Consider the following 26551-nt stretch of genomic DNA (forward strand, 5'->3'; position numbering starts at 1 on the left):
ACCATAAAATTATTGAAAGTTATGAAATTATTGAAAAGCAACTGTATCAAAGACAAGTACACTTACCACAAATTGAAATGATTGTTCTAGTATCAGTACTTGAGTGAGGCTCCCGGACAGGCCCGCATTAATGTGATAGGAAAATGTAGGTGTTAAGGCAGTCCTCCCAATGGCTGGTGTAAATGCCAATCACATTAGTAAAAAAAAGAGAAAAAAAGTTGACTGCTTGGCTGTTGTCTCCTGTGGTGAAGTAAAAGGGAAAAACACGCAAAACAAATCATATAAACAATGAAACTTTAATTGACTTTAAACAAATATAAACAAAGATAATCCTTTGGCTATGTACAATAAAACATGTATAAAGACAAAACACGATATAAAATAAAAAAAAAAAGGTTACGTTACTCTACAATGAATAAGACAAAAAATTAGTTAAAGGTGCTGAGAATAGGATGCTGGCTGAAACCTCCACTAATATACAGGGCATATGCTAGATAGAAGTGTCTGCCTTGAGAGTACAAAAGGCCAACTGCTCGTGCACGCCTATTTATACGCGATGCAGATGGCACTGAAGTCGAGGGAGTCACTGAGTCACCAATGGGAAGAGTGCTGGCTTGAAGTGGTAGTTTGGTGATTGACGAGTGTAGTGCACCAACAGCGAAGGGAGTGGGATGAGGAAAGTGAAAGTTGTGTATATATATGTATATATACATATCATATATATATATATGTATATATATATATATATATATATATATATATATATATATATATATATATATATATATATATATATATATATATATATATATATTGGTGTATACTGGCAGCAGGTTTTCTTTCAAACATGTTTCATTGAATATGACCGCATATTCTGTATTTATTATTTTCTGGTTTAGGGCTTCTATCCCTCTAACTATTTTCTTAGCATCAGGGCTTAATTGAAATAGGAGTTCTCCAAAACTCATTTTCGTACTTTTAAGGTGAAGAAAAGAAGTGATTTACTATAGAGTGTATTACACTTATTTGTATAATTTGCACGACGTTTCGAACCTCCATGGTTCATTCTCAAGTGAACAGATCTTACAATACTAGTTGATTTTATACCCACATTAGGTCAGGTGATAATACAATGAAGGTGAAAACATGGGGGGATACATAAGGGATAAACATAGGGGCTGCAGAAGGCTTATTGGCCCATACGAGGCATCTCCTATCTAAACACAAAGATTAATCCAGTGTAATTGGCCTGTTATGTTGGACATTGTCTTCTGTGTTGGCATCGATATGTTCTTGTCTTGTCCTTACTCTCATGGTGGGTAGAGTAAATAGTTCCGTGATTTGGGTGTTCATGGTAGGTCGCTCTATTCTTATGTGAATTGCCTCAAGAATTTGTAATCTTCTTGAATCTTGGGTTTTGTCTATTATGCAAGTATTCTTGTTCAACATTTCTCTTGTTAGAGTAATGTCATGGGCTTGTCTCATGTGATTCCTAGGGGCACCAGATTGAAGATGGCATGTCAAACGCCTCGTCAGCTTGGTCGACGTCATACCTATGTACTTACATTGAAGGTTACATCCTTCGTGGGGGCAAGTGTACATGTATACAACGCTTGACTGCTGTAGAGGGTTCTCCGTCGGCTTCGGGCTGTTTTTGATAAGGAGTTCGGAAGTCTTCTTGGTTTTGTAGAATATTATCAGGTTTATGTTTTGGTTAGGAGTAGTGCTTTTTACTCCTTTACGGATTATTTCTTTCATTATTCTTTCCTCTTTTATATGTTCACTGTGCATGGTTGATTTGTAATATAATTTTATTGGGGGTGTTGTGGTTTCTGTTCTAGGTTCTGAATTATACCAACGGTCCAAGTGTCTTCTTATAGCAGCGTTTATTTCCGCGTTGCTATATCCGTTGTTCACCAATACCTGAGTTACTCTTTCAAACTCTCTACTCACGTTGCTCCATTCAGAGCAGTGGGTAAGCGCTCGACGAATATAAGCATTGAGAACACTGGCTTTGTATCTTTGGGGGCACTCACTTCTACCGTTCAGGCATAATCCTATGTTGGTGGGCTTGGTATATACGTTGGTGCTTAAAGAGGTTCCTGTTTTTGTTATTAGTACATCCAAGAATGGCAGACTGTTATTTTCACTATTTTCATGTGTAAATCGGAGTACTGACTCTCTCTCTAGGTGTCTTTTTAGGTCAATTAGTTCATCTGAGTCTTTTACTATTACGAATATGTCATCTACATAACGGCAGTATACAGTTGGTTTTTGTCTGCTACTGAAGACCCTATCTTCGATGGTTCCCATATAAAAATTAGCAAATAAAACTCCTAAGGGGGAGCCCATTGCTACTCCGTCTATTTGTAAATACATGTCTCCTTGTGGACTGATGAAAGGGGCTTCCTTTGTACATGCTTCGAGAAGACTTTTCAAGTGTGGCTCAGGTATGTCTAATTTGGGGGTGCTCTCGTCTCTGTATACTCTGTCCAGTATCATTCCTATGGTATCAGCCAAATACCAACCCCAACTTATCACCTGGCAAAGAAACTCAATGAACTCCTAACTCCATACACTCCAAGTAAGTTTAGTCTACAATCATCAGCAGATTTCCTAGAATTGATCAAATCTACCCAGCCCGATGGAATCATCGCTTCCCTGGACGTTGAATCCCTTTTTACCAACGTCCCAGTCGACACAACCATAGGAATGATACTGGACAGAGTATACAGAGACGAGAGCACCCCCAAATTAGACATACCTGAGCCACACTTGAAAAGTCTTCTCGAAGCATGTACAAAGGAAGCCCCTTTCATCAGTCCACAAGGAGACATGTATTTACAAATAGACGGAGTAGCAATGGGCTCCCCCTTAGGAGTTTTATTTGCTAATTTTTATATGGGAACCATCGAAGATAGCGTCTTCAGTAGCAGACAAAAACCAACTGTATACTGCCGTTATGTAGATGACATATTCGTAATAGTAAAAGACTCAGATGAACTAATTGACCTAAAAAGACACCTAGAGAGAGAGTCAGTACTCCGATTTACACATGAAAATAGTGAAAATAACAGTCTGCCATTCTTGGATGTACTAATAACAAAAACAGGAACCTCTTTAAGCACCAACGTATATACCAAGCCCACCAACATAGGATTATGCCTGAACGGTAGAAGTGAGTGCCCCCAAAGATACAAAGCCAGTGTTCTCAATGCTTATATTCGTCGAGCGCTTACCCACTGCTCTGAATGGAGCAACGTGAGTAGAGAGTTTGAAAGAGTAACTCAGGTATTGGTGAACAACGGATATAGCAACGCGGAAATAAACGCTGCTATAAGAAGACACTTGGACCGTTGGTATAATTCAGAACCTAGAACAGAAACCACAACACCCCCAATAAAATTATATTACAAATCAACCATGCACAGTGAACATATAAAAGAGGAAAGAATAATGAAAGAAATAATCCGTAAAGGAGTAAAAAGCACTACTCCTAACCAAAACATAAACCTGATAATATTCTACAAAACCAAGAAGACTTCCGAACTCCTTATCAAAAACAGCCCGAAGCCGACGGAGAACCCGCTACAGCAGTCAAGCGTTGTATACATGTACACTTGCCCCCACGAAGGATGTAACCTTCAATGTAAGTACATAGGTATGACGTCGACCAAGCTGACGAGGCGTTTGACATGCCATCTTCAATCTGGTGCCCCTAGGAATCACATGAGACAAGCCCATGACATTACTCTAACAAGAGAAATGTTGAACAAGAATACTTGCATAATAGACAAAACCCAAGATTCAAGAAGATTACAAATTCTTGAGGCAATTCACATAAGAATAGAGCGACCTACCATGAACACCCAAATCACGGAACTATTTACTCTACCCACCATGAGAGTAAGGACAAGACAAGAACATATCGATGCCAACACAGAAGACAATGTCCAACATAACAGGCCAATTACACTGGATTAATCTTTGTGTTTAGATAGGAGATGCCTCGTATGGGCCAATAAGCCTTCTGCAGCCCCTATGTTTATCCCTTATGTATCCCCCCATGTTTTCACCTTCATTGTATTATCACCTGACCTAATGCGGGTATAAAATCAACTAGTATTGTAAGATCTGTTCACTTGAGAATGAACCATGGAGGTTCGCAACGTCGTGCAAATTATACAAATAAGTGTAATACACTCTATAGTAAATCACTTCTTTTCTTCACCTTAAAAGTACGAAAATGAGTTTTGGAGAACTCCTATTTCAATTAAGCCCTGATGCTAAGAAAATAGTTAGAGGGATAGAAGCCCTAAACCAGAAAATAATAAATACAGAATATGCGGTCATATTCAATGTATATTCATATATATCATATTCAATGTCATATATATATATATATATATATATATATATATATATATATATATATATATATATATATATATATATATATATATATATATATATATATATGTATATATATACATATATATATACATATATATACATATATATATATATATATATATATGAAATGTATATATACATATATATATACATATATATACATATATATATATTTATATATATATATATAAATATATATATATATATATATATATATATATATATATATATATATATATATATATATATATATATATATATATATATATATATATATATATATATATCAGTGTTTTGTGATCGTCAATTGCATATATATATATATATACATATATACAATATTAGTATATTTTGGTAGCAGTATTTTCTGCAGGGATATATTATTAAATATGACTGAAAAAGTAAGGTTATTAATTCTAACGCGAATTTTCTCAATGTTTCTTATATTTTTTTTCACTGTTGATGGTAACTGAAAAATCAATTCTCCAAAATTCATTTTTTATTTCTAGTCTGACGCGACACTTGAGCGCGTTTCGTAAAACTTATTACATATTCAAAGACTTTAGTTTACACACACACAACTATAACTGAAGAGTTTAAACAGTTTCGATTTTTTATACCTGCATTTTGGTGGGGTGACATGCTACAACAGTTTTGGATGAGGTGAAAACAAACTTTCAACACAAGACAGAACACGAAACAATGGGTATAATATTTTTTAAGTTAAAGGGAAGAATGAAAGTAACTGCAAAGGGCCTATTGGCCCATATTTCTTGATGCTTCTATATTGGTGCGGAGTCTTGAAGTGGGTAGAATATAGTTGTGCATTAATTGGCTGTTGATTGCTAGTGTCGACTTCTTAATGTGTAGTGCCTCGCAGATATCTAGCCGCCTGCTTTCGCTGTATCTATCGATGATTTCCGTGTTTTTCGTTAAGACTTCTCTGGTGATGGTCTGGTTGTGGGAAGAGATTATATGTTCCTTAATCTAGCCCTGTTGCTTATGCATCGTTAATCGCCTGGAAAAAGATGTTGTTGTCTTGCCTATATACTGAATTCTTTGAGGCTTACAGTCCGCAAGTGGGCATTTGAAGGCAAAGACGACATTGGTTTCTTTTAAAGCGTTCTGCTTTGTGTCTGGAGAGTTTCTCGTGAGTAGGTTGGCCGTTTTCTTGGTTTTATAGTAGATCGTCAATTGTATCTTCTGATTTTTATCTGTAGGGATAACGTTTCTATTAACAATATCTTTCAGGACCCTTTCCTCCATTTCTTGAACTGTGGAAAAGAAGTTCCTGTAAAATAGTCTAATAGGGGGTACAGGTGTTGTGTTAGTTGTCTCTTCAGAGGTTGCATGGCGTTTCACCTTCCTTCTTATGATGTCTTCAACGAAACCATTGGAGAAGCCGTTGTTGATTAGGACCTGCCTTTCCCTACAGAGATCTTCATCGACTTGCTTCCATCCTGAGCTGTGGCTGAGAGCACGGTCGACATAAGCGTTAACGACACTCCTCTTGTACCTGTCTGGGCAGTCACTGTTGGCATTGAGGCACATTCCTTTGTTTGTTTCCTTAGTGTAGACTGCAGTGTGGAAACCTCCGCTCCTTTCCATGACTGTTACATCTAGAAAGTGCAGCTTCCCATCCTTCTCCATCTCGTAAGTGAAACGCAACACAGAATTCCGCTCAAATGCCTCCTTCAGCTCCTGCAGATGTCTGACATCAGGTACCTGTGTAAAAATGTCAACATACCTGCAGTATATGGCCAGTTTGAAGTTCATGTCGACTAAGACCATTTGTTTGATGGTACCCATTTAGAAGTTCGCAAACAGGACACCTAGGGGAGAACCCATGGCGACCCCATCTACTTGCTTATACATGTGCCCATCCGGGCTCAAGAAGGGTGCCTCTTTAGTACAAGCTTGGAGTAGTTTCCTTAGAATGTTTTCTGGTATATCAAGAGGAGTACAGGCCGGATCACGATACACTCTGTCCGCTATCATCCCGATTGTTTCATCCACAGGTACGTTGGTAAACAGTGATTCTACGTCCAACGAGGCTCTTATCCCTGTGGCCAGTGTTCCCCGCAGTAAGTCAACAAATTCCTTGAAGAACTCTGTAGGGTAAGGCAGGTCCTAGTCAACAACGGCTTCTCCAATGGTTTCGTTGAAGACATCATAAGAAGGAAGGTGAAACGCCATGCAACCTCTGAAGAGACAACTAACAACACCTGTACCCCCTATTAGACTATTTTACAGGAACTTCTTTTCCACAGCTCATGAAATGGAGGAAAGGGTCCTGAAAGATATTGTTAATAGAAACGTTATCCCTACAGACAAAAATCAGAAGATACAATTGACGATCTACTATAAAACCAAGAAAACGGCCAACCTACTCATGAGAAACTCTCCAGACACAAAGCAGAACGCTTTAAAAGAGACCAATGTCGTCTATGCCTTCAAATGCCCACTTGGGGACTGTAAGCCTCAAAGAATTCAGTATATAGGCAATACAACATCTCTTTCCAGGCGATTAACGATGCATAAGCAACAGGGCTCCATTAAGGACCATATAATCTCTTCCCACAACCAGACCATCACCAGAGAAGTCTTAACAAAAACACGGAAATCATCAATAGATGCAGCGATAGCAGGCGGCTAGATATCTGCGAGGCACTACACATTAAGAAGTCGACACCAGCAATCAACAGCCTGTTAATGCACAACTATATTCTACCCACTTCAAGACTCTGCACCAATATAGAAGCATCAAGAAATATGGGCCAATAGGCCCTTTGCAGTTACTTCCATTCTTCCCTTTAACTTACAAAATATTATACCCATTGTTTCGTGTTCTGTCTTGTGTTGAAAGTTTGTTTTCACCTCATCCAAAACTGTTGTAACATATCACCCCTCCAAAATGCAGGTATAAAAAATCGAAGCTGTTTAAACTCTGTTCAGTTATAGTTGTGTGTGTGTAAACTAAAGTCTTTGAAAATGTAATAAGTTTTACGAAACACGCTCAAGTGTCACGTCAGACTAGAAATAAAAATGAATTTTGGAGAATTGATTTTTCAGTTACCATCAACAGTGAAAAAAAATATAAGAAACATTGAGAAAATTCGTGTTAGAATTATTAATCTTACTTTTTTGGTCATATTTAATAATACACACACACACACACACACACACACACATATATATATATATATATATATATATATATATATATATATATATATATATATATATATATATATATATATATATATATATATATGCGGAAAATCCACAGAGAAATATGAAAGGAGGTGAACGTTTCGGCTTTGTTAAAGCCTTTGTCAACACCTGACTAAGTCTGGTGTTGACAAAGGCTTTAACAAAGCCGAAACGTTCACCTCCTTTCATATTTCTCTGTGGATTTTCCGCATAAAATGATCAGTGTTTTGTGATCGTCAATTGCATATATATATATATATATATATATATATATATATATATATATATATATATATATATATATATATATATATATATATATATATATATATATATATATATATATATATATATATATATATATATATATATATATATATATATATATATATATATATATATATATATATATATATATATATATATATATATATATATATATATATATATATGTATATATATATATATATATATATATATATATATATATATATATATATATGTATATATATATATATATATATATATATATATATATATATATATATATATATATATATATATATATATATATATATATATATATATATATATATATATATATATATATATATATATTAGTATATTTTGGTAGCAGTCTTTCCTGTAGACATATATTATTAAATATGACCGAAAAAGTATGATTAATAATTCTAACACGAATTTTCTCAATCTTTCGTACATTTCGTTTCACTGTTGGAGGTAAATAAAAAATCAATTCTCCAAAATTCATTTTTATTTCTAGTCTGACGTGACACGAGCGCGTTTCGTAAAACTTATTACATGTTCAAAGACTTTAGTTCACAAATACACAACTGAATAGAACTTACGCATCTCCGATTTTATATCTACATTTGAGTGAGGTGGAAGGGGTGATGTGGCATTAAGACAAGACAGAACAAGATGTGGTATTAATAGGGTATTAATTTCATCAACACAAGACAGAACAAGAGTATTAATAGGGTATTAATTTCATCAACACAAGACAGAACACGAAACAATGGATATTGAATAGAAGTGTTTGTAGAAAGCCTATTGGTCCATATTTCTTGATGCTTCTATATTGGAGCGGAGTCTTGAGGTGGGTAGAATATAGTTGTGCAATAATTGGCTGTTGATTGCTGGTGTTGACTTCTTGATGTGTAGTGCCTCGCAAACGTCAAGCCGCCTGCTATCGCTGTATCTATCGATGATTTCTGTGTTGTTTACTAGGATTTCTCTGGCGATGGTTTGGTTGTGGGAAGAGATTATATGTTCCTTAATGGAGCCCTGTTGCTTATGCATCGTTAAACGCCTAGAAAGAGATGTTGTTGTCTTGCCTATATACTGGGTTTTTTGGAGCTTACAGTCCCCAAGAGGGCATTTGAAGGCATAGACGACGTTAGTCTCTTTTAAAGCGTTCTGTTTTGTGTCTGGAGAGTTTCTCATGAGTAGGCTGGCCGTTTTCCTGGTTTTATAGTAAATCGTCAGTTGTACCCTCTGATTTTTGTCTGTAGGGATAACGTTTCTATTAACAATATCTTTCATGACCCTTTCCTCCGTTTTATGAGCTGTGGAAAAGAAGTTCCTGTAAAATAGTCTAATAGGGGGTATAGGTGTTGTGTTAGTTGTCTCTTCAGAGGTTGCATGGCTTTTCACTTTCCTTCTTATGATGTCTTCGACAAAACCATTGGAGAAGCCGTTATTGACTAGGACCTGCCTTACCCTACAGAGTTCTTCGTCGACTTGCTTCCATTCTGAGCTGTGGCTGAGAGCACGGTTGACATATGCGTTAACAACACTCCTCTTGTACCTGTCTGGGCAGTCGCTGTTGGCATTTAGGCACATTCCTATGTTTGTTTCCTTAGTGTAGACTGCAGTGTGGAAACCTCCGCCCTTTTCCATGACTGTTACATCTAGAAAGGGCAGCTTCCCATCCTTTTCCATCTCGTAAGTGAAACGCAGCACGGAACTCTGCTCAAATGCCTCCTTCAGCTCCTGCAGATGTCTGACATCAGGTACCTGTGTAAAAATGTCGTCAACATACCTGCAGTATATGGCCGGTTTCAAGTTCATGTCGACTAAGACTTTTTGCTCGATGGTACCCATGTAGAAGTTTGCAAACAGGACACCTAGGGGAGAACCCATGGCGACCCCATCTACTTGCTTATACATGTGCCCATCCGGGCTCAAGAAGGGTGCCTCTTTAGTACAAGCTTGGAGTAGTTTCCTCAGAATATTTTCTGGTATGTCAAGAGGAGTACAGGCTAGATCACGATACACTCTGTCGGCTATCATTCCGATTGTCTCGTCCACAGGTACTTTGGTAAACAGCGATTCTACGTCCAACGAGGCTCTTATCCCTGTGGCCCGTGTGCCCCGCAGTAAGTCAACAAATTCCTTTGGAGACTTCAGGCTGAAGGCGCAAGGAACATAAGGAGTCAGCAGGCCGTTGAGTCGCTTCGCCAGTCTGTACGTGGGTGTGGGTATCTGGCTAATGATTGGCCGAAGTGGGTTTCCAGGCTTGTGTGTCTTGACATTTCCATACGCATATCCAGGTTTATATTCCCCAATGATCTTTGGCAGGTGGAGTCCGGATTTCTTGGCGTTCACAGTTTCGATCAGTTTGTTGACCTTTGCTTTTAATTCGGCTGTAGTGTCCTTCGTTACTCTTTGGAACTTAGTTTGGTCAGAGAGTATGATGTTCATTTTCGCCAGATATTCGTCTTTTTTAAGAATGACATATATTGGCGACTTGTCACCTCTCCTGACAACTATCTCCTTGTTCTCACGAAGGCTTTTAGCTGCCGCTTTAAGCTCGGGGGACAGTATGGTGCTTCTGTAGTTGCCTCGATTCTTTCCTCCTTCTGCAATAAGTTCTGCTTGTAAGGTATCTTTGGTAGTGACCTTCTTTTGTGTCTCGAGGTCGAATATGTCGTCCAACAGAATTTCCAACTCTACTTTCCGGGCCATCTCACTCGGTCTGGACATAACATGACAGTTTATGCCCAGATTTAGGAGAGTGACTTGGTCCTCAGTGAGGTTAATTCCTGCAAGGTTCAGGAAGCCATCTCTTGGTCGTGGAATTGCCATAGGTCCTCCATATAATGTTGTTAGTTTCTTGATAATCCTTGTTTCAGTGCTGAGGTGATGTTGGTCTGTGAGGATGTCGAGGTGTTGTTCAATGCGGGTACGGATACTATCGTCGATGTTGCTATTTCTCCACTCGTTTGTAGCATGAAGTAGTTGCGTTTTGTTGTCTTTGATTTCATTCTCTGCCTTGTATATCTGATCACGAATCAGATCCTGGCGATATTTTATCGTGAAGGCTTGATTCCTTGCTGCTGGGTCGTGCGCTTTAATATTAGTATACTTTCTACAAACACTTCTATTCAATATCCATTGTTTCGTGTTCTGTCTTGTGTTGATGAAATTAATACCCTATTAATACTCTTGTTCTGTCTTGTGTTGATGAAATTAATACCCTATTAATACCACATCTTGTTCTGTCTTGTGTTAATGCCACATCACCCCTTCCACCTCACTCAAATGTAGATATAAAATCGGAGATGCGTAAGTTCTATTCAGTTGTGTATTTGTGAACTAAAGTCTTTGAAAATGTAATAAGTTTTACGAAACGCGATCGTGTCGCGTCAGACTAGAAATAAAAATGAATTTTGGAGAATTGATTTTTGATTTACCTCCAACAGTGAAACGAAATGTACGAAAGATTGAGAAAATTCGTGTTAGAATTATTAATCTTACTTTTTCGGTCATATTTAATAATATATATATATATATATATATATATATATATATATATATATATATATATATATATATATATATATATATATATATATATATATATATTGTGACGGTGTTCCCCCCCTTATATTTCTCCCAAGCCTGCAGTAAGAGTCATGTCCACTTTACCCAAGCGTTCTCTACGTCGCAGGCATCAATTTGATATATGTGGGAGAGTGGAGTGTTCTCGGAGAGCCGAGAAATTTGTGAAACAATAATATTTTGGCCTGTGGTTTAGGCCCTTTAGGAAGCCAAGATGGCGCTGGCTCTCCTGTTTCCCCACCAAAACTGTGTGACGTCAGTGACACCGGATTGGTCACCGACAGCAATGTGGCACCGGGAGCCAATGAAAACCTCCCGTGGCGAAAGTGACGTCACGAAGGAAGGGGGTCCGGGCAGCGCGCCGCGTTGGCGCCATCAGTCAGACACGACACGTCAAGGAGGTTGGACGTGCGAAGATTGGTCCTGTCAGTTTGACAGTTGTTTCCCGCTCCCGAGGATTTTACGCGTCACCTGAAGTCTGCCAGTACTCTGTGAGGTCTTCCTTAGTTCATGTGTTGAACCAGAGAGGGAATCGACGGTTATTGAGCAACAAGTGCTCCAGGACAGGTACTGTGCAAGAAGAAGTGAAGTCTGTGCAGTGACGTGGGCGACGTCTGAGGCAGTTCACCCATTCGTGACGGCGTAGTGGCTGACCAGAACCACTGGGTAGCAGAGGAAGAAGAGGACTATTTGGGAATCCGTATAGCTGCAGCCGAGAAGTAGGCGGGCAGCCTTAGCTGGGAGAAGTCGACGGCCAGGAGACCGACTCCAACCCTGCAAGAAGTCGAGGAGGAGCACGGACCTGCTGGGAAGAAGGCACGGAGACGACGCGCTAATGGTGGGACAGCGAGTGGGTTCCTTGAGGACACGACAACGTGTGTGTGGGGGCATTCCCGACACAAGGCAGGAGCCTAGACCAGGAACTACAACTCAACTCTCATCGGAGGATAGGTGGAAGTAGGTGGTTCTAGTTTCCCTCCCAATTCCCCTTTAGTCAGCTATATTATTCAGCTATATTATTTAGCCTGAGGATTTTGTATGTCGTGAGCAAGGCTCACCTATGTCACAGTAAGGCACCAGTGTGCAGAATAGTACTATCAAGAGTACTCACGATACTTATATATATTATTATTGGTGTGTACAGGCACCCGGAATAAGTGATGAATTTACTGTATTGAGAATGTCTCTCATGAGACTTTAATGTGAACATATAGTGAGAAATTATATATAATATTATGCCAGTATTTGGAAGTTAGGCTATGTGCCCAGTATCTATTTTCATTACCATTTATTGATGTCTGATTTATCTATATTATATATGTCTATGTTCGTGCATTGAACAATCATTTGTGAGTGCAGTGATTTATTGTGTTATTGCCCACGAAAGGAAGTACTGAGAACTCCAGTGTTAAATACTTCATAAGATATCATTGAATGAAGGGCAGTGTGAAATACTATGACAGTGAATTATTGTCGCATTTATTATAGAAACGATTGTTTGAGCCCAAGTACAGTGTAGCGAAGTAATACGTGCTATTGTTGCAAATATCGAGTGTGCGAACTTCTAGTGATCTTTGAGAACTTAAAGAAACAGCGCGTGTGCCGCTAGAGAAACAAGCAATAAACTTTCGTGCGGAGGAGGGCGCTCAGCTGATTGTGACATTGACGAGAGGGGGGAGTGTTGCCACCGTAGTGAGCGTATAATATTCGTGGGAACGAACGACTCCCGCCTGCATCAGCTGATTATGTATTGATATGACCTTGTGACATCTTTTGAATGAGTTTTAAGTAAAATACAAAATATTTTTGTGTTTATATCATCCCTCCATTTATCTTGTGGCTATATTATACTTGAAAGCAAAGAGTGATAAAAGTACATACCTGCCTGATATCCTGATCTATTGAGTGTGACCTTGCCAAGGATACCACAATTCAACCAGTCCACTGACGTGTTACTGGACACCAAAAACACCAGTTGGCGACCTTGTGGTTAACAGGAGAGCCCTATTGTTGGGGCGGGCACATAACAGTTAAGTGAACGAGTTGTGTTCCCACTCCTTCTCAATCAGAGGCCGGTTGGGATTGACTGGGATACTCTCCTGGCGTGCAGTGGCGCCGTGAGGATAGAGTGAAGACCCACAGGGCTACGGTGAGTGACATTGAGATAACTGTTGTTCACCACCAGAGAGTGGAACTATATACCCATATCCCCAACATTGGCGACCTTGCCAGGATAACGATCGAAATAAAGGTTGCGGTGGTGGTAGTTGGCAGTGGTATTAGAGATCAGGTACAGGTTATCACTCATAGCACAAGATGGAGGATGATAAAGTAACAAGGTTTATTGACACTAGAGATGAACAGGTGCTGGAAGAGTGCACCAAGGCACAGTTACAGGCAATAGCAGACCATTTTGGGATATAGCTGAGATCTCCCAGAGTAGGAGAAAGAAGACTGGAGATAATGGCACAGCTCAGGGCACGAGACGAAGCTTTGGGGGAGGAACGGCCCCAAACACCTGCTAGTGTGGGAGAACACCTGAGTATTGGTGGAAGCAGCAGGGGATCCAGCGGCTGCAGGCACAGCGTTAAGCTGGAAATAATGAAGTTGCAGCTGGAAGCACAACTGAAGCGAGAAGAGCGAGAAGCACAGCAGCGCAAAGAAGAGCGAGAAGCAGAAGCACAGCTGAAGCGTGAGGAGCGAGAAGCACAGCTACGCAGGGAAGAACAAGAGCGAGAAGCACAGCTACGCAGGGAAGAACAAGAGCGAGAAGCACAGCTACGCAGGGAAGAACAAGAGCGAGAAGCACAGCTACGCAGGGAAGAACACCAGCGAGAAGCTAGAATGAGACAGCAGGAAATAGAAGCCAACAAGGAGGTGGAGCTGAAGCGAGCTGAACTGGGACTAGGTGCACATGCTCCGCCGCAACAGGAAGACCGACGAGTGAGGGAACGAGATCTGCCGGTCTTTGTACCTAATGAAGCCGAAAGTTTCTTCGACCACTTCGAAAGGATTGCTGCTTTGAAGAGGTGGCCGAGGGCGGAGTGGGCGGAGCTAGTTCAAGGGAGGCTCACAGGTGAAGCTCGTGAAGCCTACACTATGCTCGACTTCCAAGAATGCACCAACTACGATGCGGTAAAACGAGCTGTGCTCCATTCCTTCAAGCTCACGCCGGAATGTTACAGGAAGAGGTTCAGGGAATGTACCCGTTCACCAGGAAAGTCTTATGCGGAGACGGCGAGGGACATGGAGAGAAAGTTCCTTAAGTGGCTGGACGCTGAAGGAGCGAGGTCGGTTGAAGAGGTCAAGGAGCTAATGGTCATGGAAAAGTTTATGTCCGTGCTCTCTCCTGAGATCAGGGTGAGAGTAAAGGAGGCAGACATAAAGGACCTGAGGGCCGCAGCCGACAGAGCCGACATGTTGGAAGAAGCATTACGCCCACGCCGAGAGGGACAGCACCGATCACCCGTATACGCCGGAAACAATAGGAATTATAGAAGGACGGATAGATGGAGGACAGGAGCGGGTTCCCCCAAGTCCCACCTCTCGAGTTGGGACAACAGAGGATCAAAAGGTGCTGTAGAGCCGATGAAGAAGAACCAAGCTGAGAGCTCAGGAGCTGTTGCTGCAACGAAGGAGTCGACAAGTGGTGCGAGAAAGACACAGGGAGTGACGGCCTCTGGAGGCAGTGCTAAGGCGAGCGGTGGCGGATGGTCTCCGACGAGGGTCCGCTGCTACAACTGCGGAATATTCGGACACGTCGCGCGGGAATGCAGACGCCCTAAGCAGCGGGGGAACGTTGCTTTAGTGAGGTTTGAGGACCAGAGGGCCGAGAGGGTGCGGGATGAACCCGTACTGAGTGGGGAGAAGAAAGTTCACCCATTCGTGTGTCAGGGAACCGTAAGGATGGGGGACGCAGACCCCATCCCAGTGAAGATATTAAGAGACACTGGGGCCGATTTTACCCTGGTGAGTGAAACCCTGTTCCCCGAGGGTTACGAGAGTACCAGTGTGGGGGTGGCAAGTGTGACCACTGTGGGAGGCCCAGTGAGGATGCCCCTACACCAGGTGACTTTGAGTTCTGATAATGGCTGCCAGACCCTAGTGGTGGGGGTCTGTACATCAATGCCCAAGATGGAGGCACAGGTCATCTTGGGGAATGACGCATGTGGAGGATATGTCCTTCCGAATCTCGTGAAAGGCGAAGAGTGCCTAGAACAATACAAGGAGACGGGCGGAGAGTTAAACGCCTGTGGGGACGAGAAGGGAATCGCCCCGGTGGCGTTCCCAGTTTGTGCTGTCATGCCGAGACAGCGCGAAGAACAAGGAGGTTGTGGATCTGATGGGGCTGAGGAGACGTACGACAGCCTGGGAATCGATCACCTCTTCATAGGACCCGGAGAACGAGCGGAGGGCGAAGGTAGCCCGTATGGTGAGTTGCAGGTGACCCTCACCAGTTCTCTAGGGGTAGACCGCACTCGTCTTGGAGAGTTGCAGCGGATGGAGTTCCCCGAATTGATTAGTGAGGCCAAAGGAGGACGTGTTGGTCCTGAGAGGGCTACCCATTTTTACATTCAAGACGGCATGCCGATGAGACAGTGGAGACCTGTGAGGATGGAGGCCGGAGAAGAGTCTCTAAGTACGAGGCACCAGGTAGTGTTGCCGGCCCAGTGCAGAGCAGCCGTGTTGGACCTATCGCACTCCGTGGACTCTGCAGGTCACCTGGGGGTGACCAAGACGCTGCGAAGGATCAGGGATTATTTCTACTGGCCAGGTATGGACGCCGAGGTGAGGCGCTATTGTAAGACGTGCTTACCGTGCCAGAGGGCAGGGAAGAGCCAATCCGCTATACCGAAGGCCCCATTGATCCCTGTTCCGGCGTTTGGGCCTGCATTCGAGCGTCTGTTAGTTGACGGGGTGGGTCCTTGGCCAAGGACGAAGCGAGGGAATACCTACCTAATGACGATAATGTGTGCATCCACCAGATTTCCAGAAGCCGTCCCGATGCGACGTTTGACGTCGAAAGGCGTAGCCGGCCAACTACAACGATTTTTCTCTTGGGTGGGGATGCCCTGAGAGATTCAGATAGACTGCGGAAGTATATTTCAGTCTAAGTGGTTCCGACAGACGGTGACAGGATGGGGAGTGACTCAAATTCGGTCGTCGCCCTACCGACCGCAGTCGCAAGGGGCGATCGAAAGATTTCATTCCACCTTGAAGACCGTTCTGAGAGTATTCTGCGCAGAACAGGGGGCTGAGTGGGATGAGGCTGTATACCCCGCGTTATTTGCCATACGTAACGCGGTGGTAGAATCATTAGGATTCTCACCATTCCAGCTAGTGTATTGACACGAGGTGCGAAGTCCTCTGTCCATGCTGAGGGAACAATGGACACCGGGAGCGACCGTGGGAACGGTGAATGAATATGTCCAGAAGTTCAAAGAACGTCTCACTCTAGCGAAGGAACTAGCTGGGAAACACCTGAAGGAGGCGCAGCGTAAGATGTCGGAGTGGTACGACAAGAGAGCTACGCAGAGGGAGTTCCAGGTCAGGTCCCAGGTGATGATTTTGCTGCCAGGAAAAGGTAGGGTGACCGAGTCACGGTTCGAGGGACCATACCAGGTGCTACGGCGGTTGGGTCCTGTGTCGTACGAAATTGGGAAGCCGGATAGACCTCGCAAGAAACAGGTGTGTCACGTGGACCGCCTGAAACCTTTCTTCCCTGTGGGAGGAGGAGCCGCCAGGCAGGACGGAACGGTGACCCGAGAACCCCAGCCGAAGACGGTTCTGTGCGTGCAGGTGGACCAGGAACTTCCGGAGGAGGAAGGAAAGTGGTCCAGGGCGGACAGCACCCGTCTCACCAACACTGAAAGTCTGGCGAAGATCGAGGACAAGCTACTACATCTGGAAGGGCTACAGAGCGCGGACCTGACGAGCCTACTGAGGGAGAATGCCTCCCTCTTTACCGACGTGCCCCGACGACACAGGAGTGTAACGCACGAGGTAGAGGTGAGGGACGCCAGGCCCGTCAAGCAGAGCGCGTATAGGGTGAGCCCGGAGAAGCGAGAGCTGATGAGAAAGGAGGTGGAGTATCTCCTTGAGAACGACCTTGCGGAGCCCAGTAAAAGTGAGTGGAGTTCCCCATGCTTGTTGGTGAGGAAAAGCGACGGAACCTACCGCTTTTGTACAGATTACAGGAGGGTGAACTCCATCACAGTGGCAGATTCTTACCCCATGCCAAGAGTGAGCGATTGCATTGACCAGGTGGGCGGTGCACGGTACGTATCCAAGGTCGATCTGCTCAAGGGGTACTACCAGATCCCTTTGACTCCTGAGGCCAGGAAGATATCAGCTTTTGCAACTCCTGACGGGCTGTACCAGTACAAGGTGTTGCCCTTTGGAATGAAAAACAGCGGCAGCTGCTTCCAGCGCATGATGAATGAGTTGTTAAGGGGTGCCGCAGGCTGCACAGTTTACATCGATGACATCGTCGTGTACGCCGACGATTGGAAGACGCATCTGGAGAGACTCGGGGAATTGTTCAGAAGGCTAGAGGAGGCTAACTTGACTGTAAATTTGGCCAAGAGCGAGTTTGGGAAAGCTCACTTAGAGTACCTTGGTTTTGTCATTGGCCAAGGTGAAGTCACCCCTGTTGATCACAAAGTATCAGCCATTAAGGAATACCCCGTGCCCAGGACGCGTAAAGAGTTGCTAAGGTACCTCAAGATGATAGGGTACTATCGTGGGTTCTGCAGGAATTTCTCCACGGTAGCGCATCCCCTAACCGAGCTACTCTCCAAGAATGTACGATGGAGATGGGGAGAGGCCTGCCAAGAGTCTTTTGAAAAGACCAAGAAATTGTTGACGGAGGCCCCGGTATTAATATCCCCAGATTTCTCAGCCGGATTCATCCTGTACGTGGACGCCAGCGACGTTGGAATAGGGGCCATGTTGGCTCAAGAAAGGAGTGAAGTACATAGGCCAGTAGCGTTCTACTCGAAGAAGTTTGTAAAATACCAGCGAGCCTATAGTACCGTTGAGAAAGAGGCATTGGCGCTAGTTATGGCCCTGAAGCACTTTGATGTGTACGTGGGAGGAGGGGCGAGACCTGTTCTGGTATTCACAGATCACAACCCTCTCACCTTTCTGTACAAAATGAAGAACTCCAACCAACGTCTGACGAGGTGGGCGTTGTTACTGCAAGAGTACCGGCTGGAAATCAAGCACATCAAGGGGAAGGACAACGTAGTAGCAGATGCCCTATCCCGAATACACTAACCAGACATGACTCTTATTTTAAGGGGAGGGGTATGTGACGGTGTTCCCCCCCTTATATTTCTCCCAAGCCTGCAGTAAGAGTCATGTCCACTTTACCCAAGCGTTCTCTACGTCGCAGGCATCAATTTGATATATGTGGGAGAGTGGAGTGTTCTTGGAGAGCCGAGAAATTTGTGAAACAATAATATTTTGGCCTGTGGTTTAGGCCCTTTAGGAAGCCAAGATGGCGCTGGCTCTCCTGTTTCCCCGCCAAAACTGTGTGACGTCAGTGACACCGGATTGGTCACCGACAGCAATGTGGCACCGGGAGCCAATGAAAACCTCTCGTGGCGAAAGTGACGTCACGAAGGAAGGGGGTCCGGGCAGCGCGCCGCGTTGGCGCCATCAGTCAGACACGACACGTCAAGGAGGTTGGACGTGCGAAGATTGGTCCTGTCAGTTTGACAGTTGTTTCCCGCTTCCGAGGATTTTACGCGTCACCTGAAGTCTGCCAGTACTCTGTGAGGTCTTCCTTAGTTCATGTGTTGAACCAGAGAGGGAATCGACGGTTATTGAGCAACAAGTGCTCCAGGACAGGTACTGTGCAAGAAGAAGTGAAGTCTGTGCAGTGACGTGGGCGACGTCTGAGGCAGTTCAACCATTCGTGACGGCGTAGTGGCTGACCAGAGCCACTGGGTAGCAGAGGAAGAAGAGGACTATTTGGGAATCCGTATAGCTGCAGCCGAGAAGTAGGCGGGCAGCCGTAGCTGGGAGAAGTCGACGGCCAGGAGACCGACTCCAACCCTGCAAGAAGTCGAGGAGGAGCACGGACCTGCTGGGAAGAAGGCACGGAGACGACGCGCTAACGGTGGGACAGCGAGTGAGTTCCTGGGGGACACGACAACGTGTGTGTGGGGGCGTTCCCGACACGAGGCAGGAGCCAGGACCAGGAACTACAACTCAACTCTCACCGGAGGATAGGTGGAAGTAGGTGGTTCTAGTTTCCCTCCCAATTCCCCTTTAGTCAGCTATATTATTCAGCTATATTATTTAGCCTGAGGATTTTGTATGTCGTGAGCAAGGCTCACCTATGTTACAGTAAGGCACCAGTGTGCAGAATAGTACTATCAAGAGTACTCACGATACTTATATATATATTATTATTGGTGTGTACAGGCACCCGGAATAAGTGATGAATTTACTGTGTTGAGAATGTCTTTCATGAGACTTTAATGTGAACATATAGTGAGAAATTATATATAATATTATGCCAGTATTTGGAAGTTAGGCTATGTGCCCAGTATCTATTTTCATTACCATTTATTGATGTCTGATTTATCTATATTATATATGTCTATGTTCGTGCATTGAACAATCATTTGTGAGTGCAGTGATTTATTGTGTTATCGCCCACGAAAGGAAGTACTGAGAACTCCAGTGTTAAATACTTCATAAGATATCATTGAATGAAGGGCAGTGTGAAATACTATGACAGTGAATTATTGTCGCATTTATTATAGAAACGATTGTTTGAGCCCAAGTACAGTGTAGCGAAGTAATACGTGCTATTGTTGCAAATATCGAGTGTGCGAACTTCTAGTGATCTTTGAGAACTTAAAGAAACAGCGCGCGTGCCGCTAGAGAAACAAGCAATAAACTTTCGCGCGGAGGAGGGCGCTCAGCTGATTGTGACATTGACGAGAGGGGGAGTGTTGCCACCGTAGTGAGCGTATAATATTCGTGGGAACGAACGACTCAAGCCTGGATCAGCAGATTATGTATTGATATGACCTTGTGACATCTTTTGAATGAGTTTTAAGTAAAATACAAAATATTTTTGTGTTTATATCATCCCCTCCATTTATCTTGTGGCTATATTATACTTGAAAGCAAAGAGTGATAAAAGTACATACCTGCCTGATATCCTGATCTATTGAGTGTGACCTTGCCAAGGACACCACAATTCAACCAGTCCACTGACGTGTTACTGGACACCGAAAACACCAGTTGGCGACCTTGTGGTTAACAGTAGAGCCCTATTGTTGGGGCGGGCACATAACAGTTAAGTGAACGAGTTGTGTTCCCACTCCTTCTCAATCAGAGGCCGGTTGGGATTGACTGGGATACTCTCCTGGCGTGCAGTGGCGCCATGAGGATAGAGTGAAGACCCGCAGGGCTACGGTGAGTGACATTGAGATAACTGTTGTTCACCACCAGAAATTTGAACTATATACCCATATCCCCAACAATATATATATATATATATATATATATATATATATATATATATATATATATATATATATATATATATATATATATATATATATATATATATATATATATATATATACACACACACACACAAAGATAATAGGGGTGGGTATCCACAAGATCCACAAGGTCTTGTCAATAATTTATTGTGCTATGAACATACTCAACATTCTAACTTGCAAAGTGGAGTCGCTGTTACTTTCATATTCCCTTCACTATGTAATGACAATGTCTTCTCACACACATAATATCATAAGATAAAATCCCACACTTAGGTATTTGTGTATTTTATGTAAACACACTAATACATAATTTTACACTATATTCCCTTCAGTTGATTGACCGTCGGGTGATGAACAATGAACACTTTCTGCCTTCCCAGTTACTGAACTGTGAGCTCCCTCAGTGTAAATGTTCTGTGTCATGTTGATCAATGTTTTTATATTGTGGTGCTGATAGGTTTTTATCAGCAGGAAGCTGAGCATGAAGGATCTGTGTGATTAGTTTCTTGGTGGGTCATGTAGGCGTCATGATGACCGAAGGTGTTGTCTGCCAGGGTGGCAGGAAGTGCTCGTGGTGGGACATGAAGGCGTCATGGTGACCGAAGGTGTTGTCTGCCTGGGTGGCAGGAAGTGCTCGTGGTGGGACATGAAGGCGTCATGGTGACCGAAGGTGTTGTCTGCCTGGGTGGCAGGAAGTGCTCGTGGTGGGACATGAAGGCGTCATGGTGACCGAAGGTGTTGTCTGCCAGGGTGGCAGGAAGTGCTCGTGGTGGGTCATGAAGGCGTCATGGTGACCGAAGGTGTTGTCTGCCTGGGTGGCAGGAAGTGCTCGTGGTGGGACATGAAGGCGTCATGGTGACCGAAGGTGTTGTCTGCCTGGGTGGCAGGAAGTGCTCTTGGTGGGTCATGAAGGCGTCATGGTGACCGAAGGTGTTGTCTGCCAGGGTGGCAGGAAGTGCTCGTGGTGGGACATGAAGGCGTCATGGTGACCGAAGGTGTTGTCTGCCTGGGTGGCAGGAAGTGCTCGTGGTGGGTCATGTAGGCGTCATGGTGACCGAAGGTGTTGTCTGCCAGGGTGGCAGGAAGTGCTCGTGGTGGGTCAAGAAGGCGTCATGGTGACCGAAGGTGTTGTCTGCCTGGGTGGCAGGAAGTGGTCGTGGTGGGACATGAAGGCGTCATGGTGACCGAAGGTGTTGTCTGCCTGGGTGGCAGGAAGTGCTCGTGGTGGGTCATGAAGGCGTCATGGTGACCGAAGGTGTTGTCTGCCAGGGTGGCAGGAAGTGCTCGTGGTGGGACATGAAGGCGTCATGGTGACCGAAGGTGTTGTCTGCCTGGGTGGCAGGAAGTGCTCGTGGTGGGTCATGAAGGCGTCATGGTGACCGAAGGTGTTGTCTGCCAGGGTGGCAGGAAGTGCTCGTGGTGGGACATGAAGGCGTCATGGTGACCAAAGGTGTTGTCTGCCTGGGTGGCAGGAAGTGCTCGTGGTGGGACATGAAGGCGTCATGATGACTGAAGGTGTTGTCTGCCTGGGTGGCAGGAAGTGCTCGTGGTGGGTCATGTAGGCGTCATGGTGACCGAAGGTGTTGTCTGCCAGGGTGGCAGGAAGTGCTCGTGGTGGGTCATGTAGGCGTCATGGTGACCGAAGGTGTTGTCTGCCAGGGTGGCAGGAAGTGCTTGAGATTGTGCTCATTACATGTCGTTGTGTAATATTTCACCTTTTTATATATCACTAATATTTCACATTTACTTTATTCATTTACTCAATCTTTGCTATTATATACCACTGATATTTCATTCTGTCACAGGTTATGAATCTATATAAATAAAAATGAAAATGTTCGTTTGTGTATAACCGCTAATCTCCGAAAGTTCTTTACCGATTGCTTTAAAATTTTCACACAACGTTCTTTTTCACATCCGAGTAAGTTTTTATATAAATACTCTATAGATGTCACGTCTATAGAGTGATTGAGTAATCTATAGAGATCTATTGAGTAATGTGTTTTTCATGTGAGGGAAATCTTCGAAACCTATTTACTGATGATCGCTTTGAAATTTTGACACAAAGTTGCATTCGAATAGACGCGTCTTTTTATATACCTACTAAATAGGTGCCATCCCTGTGACAGTAAAAACATGCCTTTTTAAAAAACAGCGTTATCTGTTGCACATAATAGCAACATGCACGCTATACTATATATGTCACGAATTCCATTTCAATGTTTACAGTTGCATTGATATATTTTTTTTCATAGATTTTGATTTATTGTATTTTTTATTGAATTATTTTGTGTGACATTGTTTTGGAACTGAGCTGTGTTGTTTACCATACCATTCATTTCGTAAGTATAAGTATAGATGCCTCACCTGTGACAGGTAAAACTATGCTTTTCTTGAAAAACAGCGCCATCTGTTGCATGTAAGAGCAACACACATGTTATACTAAATATGTTACAATTCCATTTCAAGGTTTCTGATTGCATTGATAAATAGAATTTTCATAGATTTTGATTTATTTTCATTTTGATTTAATTATTTTGTGTGGATTACATTGGAATTGAGCTGTGTTCTTTACCATACCATTCATTTCGTGAGTATAGTTTTTTTTATTTTTTCATATTTTCATTTCATTTTTTAACTGTTTTCTTATATTTCAGTGATGGGAACATCAGATCACTTGATGTTCCCAATTTTCTGATGGGAACATAAGACCATTCGGGAAGGGATCGGACGAGGTAGTGGGGAATGGTGGGGATGACGAGGGGACGGAAGTGAGAGATGGTGGGAGGACGAGGGGACCAGGGAGGGGGTAATGATGGGGAAGGATGAGGGGACGGGGGAGTTTGGGATGGTGTGGACGAGGGGATGGGAGAATGAAGAACGGTGGGGAGGACAAAGGGACAGGGAAGTGGGGCATGGTGGGAAGGAAGAGGGGATGGTGGAGTGGGGAATGGTGGGGAGGACGAGGGGACAGTGGCGTGGGGAATGGTTTGGAGGCCGAGACGGGTGAAGGAGAAATGTTGGGGAGGACTGGGTGACAGGGAAGGTTACTGTGGTTTAGCAACGCATGTGCAGCAACGCGTGGCCGGTACTGCTAGTGATCAAATAAATTATTAATGTTCACCATTTTGATCATCAATATTTTGTATCAATTGAACTTGCCCGATAAATACTTTTTGTTACTGATAATTCTTCCACGTGGTAATTGGTTTACATATTTGTATAACTTTCGTGTTCTGGAATGTATTTAATTGTATATTTACTTGTGTTGCTTGGTTGTTTTATGTGGTATTTGTTGTGGTGGTTTTCTGGCTTGTATTTATGGAATAATGTATGCAATAATAATTGAAGAGACTTATATTGAGCCTTATATTAATTTCTTTACTGTTGCCTTTATATTTCTTATTCAGTTGTCTTTATTCCCAAATTTTACAACAAAATTTAACTGAACAAAGCTTATTGTCAATTATCTAAAATTTTGATCTCTCAAGTTCTTGTTCTTGTTACTGATTATTGTAATTATGACTCTCGTAATTATACAGTATACTCTAAATATATACTTGCTTAAATATATAACATTTTGGTATATGCATTTGCAGTATGGAGTGGAGTCATCACCGGAGTGAGGTTCCTCCACAAGTGTCACAAGTGGAAGAGTGGACTAAAGGTGGTAACCCGTGACCAGCCCCAGGGACCAGGTGATGACCCGTGACCGGCCCCAGGGACCAGGTGATGACCCGTGACCAGCCTCAGGGATCAAGTGAGGCCGGACCTAGTTATCCTCAGATAATTAATCAGCTTTTTCCACCAGTGATTGTAATGTTAAATAATAAAATTCAATACAATACTTTTTCCCCCTCTCTTGGAGGAAATATTTGATGTGTTGAGGCTTTCACTGAATAAAAAATAATCTCAGTATCCTATATGCTTTATTACATATAATTATACATTGATTACTCTAGAATTATTATTATTATTATTATTACTAAGCTCAAATCCCAACATTTTACAGCATTAAACTGCATCTGCTAATCTTGTGTCCACGTGTAAAGTCTGTACACATTGTCTTTTAGCACTTTTGGGAGTTTAACTCCCACGTGGGAATTAAATCCACGTGCGATTTTATTCCATGTTAACTCTCTGCTGTCTTTTTTAATAACCAAGGTCTAATCCATCTTATGATAAACTTCCATTACCATGTTCCTCTAGCTCTTTAGTCTTGTGAGGCGCAGTATCAGAGTCCTTGTTGACGTCAAATTTTAGAATATCACAAGCCTTCCTACTATCAGCGTCTTGAAATTTACATGAAAAGAATGATAGAAAAATTCTTAAATATGAGCGGCCTTTAGTGAAACAATGTAGTGATTTCTTTATTGATCTGTTTTCCAAGGTGAAAACGATTGGTTTTGGCAATTATCAATTAAATCCATTTCCAGCAGTTGGCACCACATCAGCACTCCATCCATCACTCTGGTGCTCTGCCCAAGTCTAATGATTAATTAAATATGGTAGACAATGGGTCACTAAGCTTTGCTTTACATTACTTAAGCTCCCTGGTTATATTTTGTCTGGTTCTGGGAACTAGTTTGCCTTTAGTTTGTATACTTGTTAAGTAGCTTCCTCGCTAGTAGCTACTAAACTAGTTAACTACTAAAGTATTTAACTACTAAAATAGTTAACTAATAAAATAGGTAACTACTAAAGTAGTCCTCGACCTTCAAAGATTTTTTTCAGCTTAATGCATAGTTGAGTTTCCTTAGTTAATACAGCGATGAAGAATTTATTTTAAATACGTCACATTTCTTTTTGATTGTCAGTTACCTGACCTGCCTCAGATGTAATTTGTGTAGTCTTTTCCTTAATCTTTGATTAATATATCAGAAAAAAGTTTTAGAAATTGTCATTGCCTGGTGTGCTATACACATTTCATAATTTCTTGATGCTTTCATTATTTCTTTAACATTTCTAACTAGTTTGGGATATTGTTGTTCAAGATTAACTTCCCTATTCTCAGGAGTTTGATCAAAGTTTTTTTTCCTACCGATAAGGTTTTTAATCACATGATTATCCATTTGGGTCATTGTTATTTGACCTAACCACTCTAGATGGTACATTACATTTTTTACCTTTACTAAGCATATTTTTAAATAAATTAAAGTTTGAATATGTTTAACAGTTTTTTAATTTCCTTTTGTTATATCCTTTCACCCATGTTAATACTTCAGTCATGTTGCCCTTAACTCTCCCCTTACACCCATGTTAATACTTCAGTCATGTTGCCCTTTACTCCTCACCTTTCACCCATGTTATTACTTCAGTTATGTTGCCCTTTACTCCTCACCTTTCACCCATCACATACACCCTTAACACATACTTCAGTCATGTTGCCCTTTACTCTTCACCTTTCACCCATGTTATTACTTCAGTCATGTTGCCCTTTACTCTTCACCTTTCACCCATCTTATTACTTCAGTCATGTTGCCCTTTACTCTTCACCTTTCACCCATCTTATTACTTCAGTCATG

The 26551-nt window shown here is 42.5% G+C and overlaps 1 protein-coding gene across 1 annotated transcript in view; it reads left to right on the forward strand.

The window, feature by feature from the left end:
- Nucleotides 1-26199, forward strand: part of LOC138365061 (fibrinogen-like protein A) — a 648457-nt gene extending 622258 nt beyond the window's left edge. Inside the window, exon 5 of the mRNA XM_069325167.1 lies at nt 24626-26199. The gene's annotated coding sequence lies outside the window, so the exon portion shown is untranslated. The remainder of the gene's footprint in view (nt 1-24625) is intronic.
- Nucleotides 26200-26551: the final 352 nt, after the last annotated feature.

This window comes from Procambarus clarkii, chromosome 15 (genome assembly GCF_040958095.1).
Source record: "Procambarus clarkii isolate CNS0578487 chromosome 15, FALCON_Pclarkii_2.0, whole genome shotgun sequence".
NCBI lineage: Eukaryota > Metazoa > Arthropoda > Malacostraca > Decapoda > Cambaridae > Procambarus > Procambarus clarkii.